Here is a 5,840-nt window from a genome sequence, read left to right as displayed (position 1 = left end):
TACAATATACTCTGGATACTCTGTATCCTGTAGTTCTGCTCTTGATACACCTGCCCCCTTCGTCACCACATGGATAGTCACCTTATTCCTCTCCTTTCATCCCATCAGCCATGCCTGCAACACATCATCCTCTGACATTTTTGCCACCTCCATCGGGATCCAACAACTAGTCACATCTTCCCAACATTCACCCCTTTCTGCTTTTTGCAGAGACCATTCCCTCTGCAATTGTGTAGGAAGGAACTGCAGATGCTGGTTTACACTGAAGATAGAAACAAAATGCTGAGTAACTCTAGCATTTTGTGTCTATTCTCTCTGCAACTCCCTGGTTAACTAATCTCTTCCCACTCAAACCACCCCCTCCACAGGAACTTTCCCCTGCAACCACAGGAGTTGCAACACCTGTCCCTATACCTCCTCCCTTAACACAATCTAGGGACCCCAACAGTCCTTTCAGGTTAGGTTCACTTGCAACTCCTCCAACCTCATCTACTGTATCCGTTGATCTCGCTGTGGACTGCTATATATCAGTGAGACCAAGTGCAGACTGGGCGATAGTTTTGCTGAACACTTACACTCAGTCCACCTTGGCCTACGTGATCTCTTGATTGCCAAACATTTTAACTCTCCTTTTCATTGCCACACCGACCTTTCTGTCCTGGGCCTCCTCCACTGTCAGAATGAGGCCACACACAAATTGGAGGAAAAGCACCTCATATTTTGCTTGGCCCCCTCTACTTTCAGTCTAAAAAGGGGGTTCTGACCCAGAACGACACTTGTTTCTTTTGTCGAGAGGTGCTGCTGACCTGCTGAGCTGCTCCAGCACTGTTCTATGGAAAGCAAAACTAAAAATAACCTCAACACACACTTTTCAGGAGTTAAGTTAACAAACAATTCGACCTGAAAAGCATGGCAGAAATTTGGAGAACTCTTCCATAATTAGGTCTTGTCAAATGTTGCCAATTTCAGATATGTGGCTGAAAGCTGTTCATTAACCAAAGATATTAAGTTTGAGTCACAAACCAGCCATCATCATAGTGAAAGGTGAACAGACACATGGATATAAATGGTGCACACATTCATGGTCTTGTGTTCCCACTGAAATAAGTAAAACATTATTGAATGGATTTTTACAATGTGGACATTTTAGAATTGCTTGATTGAATTAATTAATGCTCTTCAAATATTTCAGTATTTCATGAAAGTGACAATGAATCAGTAAGGATAATTAAGAATTGAAACATTTTGAAGCATACGTATTTTGATGTAGATAGTTAATTACTAAATTCGACAATGCAGCAAACCTAGTCCCTGACTGCTAACAAATAAATATGTGATACGAGTTATTGCCCAATACAGGAGAATATTTGTTTTAAATATATGCAGGGATTTTTGAAATTCAAATTGGGGGTCAATACGTGCAGGTTTGTAGGTTAATTGGCTTCAGTTAAGATGGTAATTTGTCCCAAGTGTGTAGAATAGTGTTAGTGTATGGGTTGATCGCTGGTCAGCGTGAACTCAGTGGGCTAAAGGGCCCGTTTCCATGCTGTATTGCCAAAGTTTAAGCGCTTCCCTCTAACCAAATCTAAGCCATGGCCTGTGAAGTATTACCATCGCCTGGGTTAAAGTGTATAGGCAACTGTGTGTGCAGTTTTGCTTCTCACAACGCTCTCCACGGAGTCGACGGAGGGCAATCTCATGGCATTGATTACTATGGTGTGGGAACTAGTCCTATAATAACAGTTTGAACACGACTGTCTCGTTCTCACTGCAGTTTGGCGGAATGGGTAGTAACTGCATTTAACATGTAAAAATCCGAGGGGAATGAAACGAAACAGAAAATGCTTGAAAACATTCAGTAGAACAAATGGCATCAGCGTAACGAGAAGCAGAGTTAATGAGCTGATGCCCTTTATTGAACCAAGAGGGATTCTAAGAAGGATTTACAGGACTGAAACCAAGAACATGCCTCCACCTGCTACAGGGTCCAAAGAAGATGGCACTGGATAAAAGCATTGATCAGTTTGGATTGAGTTGAAGGGAAATTAAAAAAAACAGGTGATAATAAATCAGGGGATCAGGCAGCAAACTGGGTGAAATGCAACATCAGTCATGAGATTATTGAATGGCAGAGCAGTATAGGACAGTCACATTGCCTAATCCTGCTGCTATTTATTAATACTCTTTGGTGGACAAAAGTACTGGAGAAACTCAGCGGGTGCAGCAGCATCTATGGTGCGAAGGAAATAGGCTGCCTTTAAGAGATTCCACTGACACTCTTATAGAACAGTTGCTTCCTCCAGCTAAGCAGGGACTTAGAAAATAGTTTTCACATTTTTGAATTGCGTCTGGGGCATGATTTCAGTCCCCATTCGCGACGACAGAATTAAATAACAGGCAGAACAATGCTGCTGTTATAATATATAATTTTACTTCGGAGTCACGTGAGTGACTTCGTGAAGAACCCCGCTTCCACGCATGCGTGTCATATCGCTACACGCATTGCAACGAGTCACACAGGGGGGAACGGCGTTCCCCAAGCGGGAGAATTTGAAAGTCGGGAACAGCAGGTAAGAGACTCTGCGTTCCTTTTTTACTACTTACTTTTAGGTGGCTGCGGAAAGCCGGCGGGGAGACCCGTGGAGGGCGAGCAGCCGGCAGCAGCAACAGCACGAGTTTCCCTGGAGGGGAACAACCTGAGCCCGACTTTGCTCCCGCACCGGCAAAATTCACCTCTCGGCCGGGCGGGAAGCAAAGTAAAAAAGGTCCCTATGCCAGTCTCAAACGAGACTGGCTTGGGAGCAGTCGGTAGCAGCCAGCACAGAGGCTGCGGGACAGACAGCTCGGACCAGCGAGGGGCTCGGAACACTCAGCGAGTGCAGCGGCACTGATGGAGTCGGAACGGGACGTTCGGGCTGAAAACCTTCTTCACAAGGTAAGGCCCAGGGTCCAGGGGATCCATAGGAACAGCCGGGGTTACCGGCTGCGGAACTGCCGCGAAGGACCAGGCCCGTGAACACCGGGGTCGGTCCAAGCGGCTCGAACCCGACACAGGGAACGACGGTCACCGGCGGGAGAAGGAAAGTCGGGAACAGCAGGTAAGAGACCCTGCGTTTCCTTCAACTTACCTTCTAGGTGCAGACATGGACCAGGTCCATGTAAGGCCGGCGGGAGAACCACGGAGGAGCGGCAGCGGCAGCAGCAGTGGGAGCCGGCAGCTGCAGCAGCACTAACAGCTGCAGCAGCACTGACAGCTGCAGGAGCACAGACAGCGGCAGCAGCACAGGCAGCGGCAGCAGCACACAGGCAGCAGCAGTGGCAGCTGGCACTTCGTGAGGAGCTGGCAACGGCAGGAGCAGCATGGGCACATCGATTCCCGGAGAGGGAAAAACACCTGTGCCCAACTTCGCTCCAGCATGGTGAGAAAGTTCATTTCTCGACAGCAAAGGACTTCGCAGTTGACTGGCTGCAATCTACTACAAGGGACCAGTATGTGAGTACCAGGGTCAGTCCCATCGGGGTTTTAGTTACAATAATCGCTTCTTGGCTTTTTGGCTAAGATCAAGTGTAGTATCTGTTCTTATCAGTTTAATATCTGATACACCCCTTATCTACGGACCATATATATTAAATAAAAACTATAGTAGCTGTTATCATCAGTTTTAATGTCTTATATGTCCCTTAGCTAAGGACCATATAAGTAAGAGTGCCCAGAATTGAGGGCATTAGAGTGGGGTTGACCGGCTGCAACGACCATAAGGGACCAGTACCGTCAGTATGGGGGTCGGTCCCAGGGGTCTAAGATAAAGGAGCAGCCAGGAGTGCTGAGAGCGTTGAAGCCAGGTTAAAGGAATAGATGGAAGCAGCTGTGCCAGTTATCCCCCTCACCGGCCATATCCACTTCGCGGAAGGAAGGACAAAACTGGAGAAGGAGGACCGTGGAGCCAGCGGCACTTGGATCAACCGTAGTGGGATCAGCTGTGCCCGATGTCGGCCCCGCACCGGCCAGATCCATGTGACCGAGCGGTAGGCTAGACACAAATTAAACAAGGTAGTGGACTCAGAAGGGTCCGACTTTGCATAAAACCGCCGGCAACCAGCGCCCGAGAGGGCTGGAGCGGGAAGAAGCGGTGTATGGAGCCTTGCTCCAACGTGATAAAACCACAGCAGTACCTCTTTGAGGGCTGCACAATGCTTCTACCCCATCAGAGGGGAGCACTGTGGGTCAGTTCTGGGTTGACTTGCAAGAGGGGTCCGCAGAACAAAAGACAAGTGGGCAGCAGTTAAGCCCACAGGGGTACCCCGTGCGGGACCCTAGAGATCTCTAACTCTATAAAAAAGAGTAGGCAGGACCCTGATGGGCCAGAGCCTGGTAATACAGCGTCCCATGATCCTAACACAGCAGGGACTCTGCTGGACATGGTGGCTGATTACTTTAGCCAAGTCAAACATGGGTAGACTTGGATCCAGGATGGCAATAGTATTGCTATATGTCTGGCCACAAACGTCAACAGGGAAAAAATTTACAAACACTGGCCAGACATCTGCCACCTGGCAACGGTGAGGCATTACAGGTGCCCAGTGTAAACCAATGCATTTGGCAGCATATGGACGAACATCAGGAACCAGGACCTCAAGATCCAGAGAACCTTCAAGGGATTGACGGAAGGCATCATAGCATACACCCGCACCCTGGACTAAACGTAGGTAACCAAAGACCATCAAGACGCACTAGATCTGTTTAATAATATGCAATATGACCTGAACTACAAGTGGAAGGCGGCCATTCAGCCAGCACTAGGACCCCAAAAATGCTACCATTTGCAAACAAAGAACCGTGTGTGGACTAAGCCAAGACACTGGGGCTCATTAAGGCCAGCGCAAGGGCCTATTTTGGAGCATGATACCAGCCACAGGCAAGGCCATAAAAAATGTGGCTCATACCAGTAGCAGTGTCAGAAATCAATATAACCTGCAGGATCCGTTTTAGGGTATGGCCAGGGCGGCCACCCTGGAAGATGCGGAAGCCTAAACCTCCCACACAACCCCGAACAAGAAATATTAAACCAGAACCTTATTTTCTTCTGTTAAAATAGGGACCTACGAGGGTAGGGGAGGTTGCAACACTACAGTTATGTATGGTATATAATCACTACAGATTCATATAATCTCAGCAGTATTCAGGGTTATCTGATAGGGTTTTTTCTCATCCCAATAACCACAGTACATCATACACCAGAAGGGCATTTTGTCCTTACATAAACCAAACAATCTAAAACCCACATGGTGCTACAAGATTTGTACACGAAAGATTGGATTGAACATATTTATTAAAATAAAATAGAGTAGGGTTGCAGGATTATCATTGATTTAACCCTAAACACATTTGTTCTAGATATTCATTTTAAGATGGATGCTCTTATTATTGATAAAGACTTGGTGTCAGTTACGGGTTTCTATATGGCAGGCATTGACTCAATAGAGGAACTTTGGCAATATAGAGCTTACAAAAGGGGCAATCATTAGCCCCAATATTATGTACTAAAATTCGTAAACCAGCTTGGCATTGTTATGTAAATAAGCCATAGGGTGAGGTTTTCCCCCGTTCGGACCCATCAATGGGGTACTAGGGTAAATTCAGCCACACTCGGCATCTGGAATTTTCAGAATACCCGACTGACCTTCTCAATCATGGTTTTCAGTCTTACAGGGGATGGTGTTAGAACCATGTTCCCTATGAACATTGCCAAAAAAAAAAAAAAAAAAAAAAAAAAAAAAAAAAAAAAAAAAAAAATTGTTGATTTATCCAGTGACTGGAGACTCCATGCCATAACACTATG

General features: G+C 46.6%; 1 pseudogene; it reads left to right on the top strand.

Annotated features, from left to right (window-relative positions):
• Window positions 1–3,535: 3,535 nt before the first annotated feature.
• LOC129705104 (U2 spliceosomal RNA) lies at window positions 3,536–3,643 on the top strand (annotated as a pseudogene).
• The last annotated feature ends 2,197 nt before the right edge of the window (window positions 3,644–5,840 follow it).

This window comes from Leucoraja erinacea, chromosome 1, assembly GCF_028641065.1.
Source record: "Leucoraja erinacea ecotype New England chromosome 1, Leri_hhj_1, whole genome shotgun sequence".
Lineage (NCBI taxonomy): Eukaryota > Metazoa > Chordata > Chondrichthyes > Rajiformes > Rajidae > Leucoraja > Leucoraja erinaceus.
This window is presented reverse-complemented; position numbering and strand designations above follow the sequence as displayed.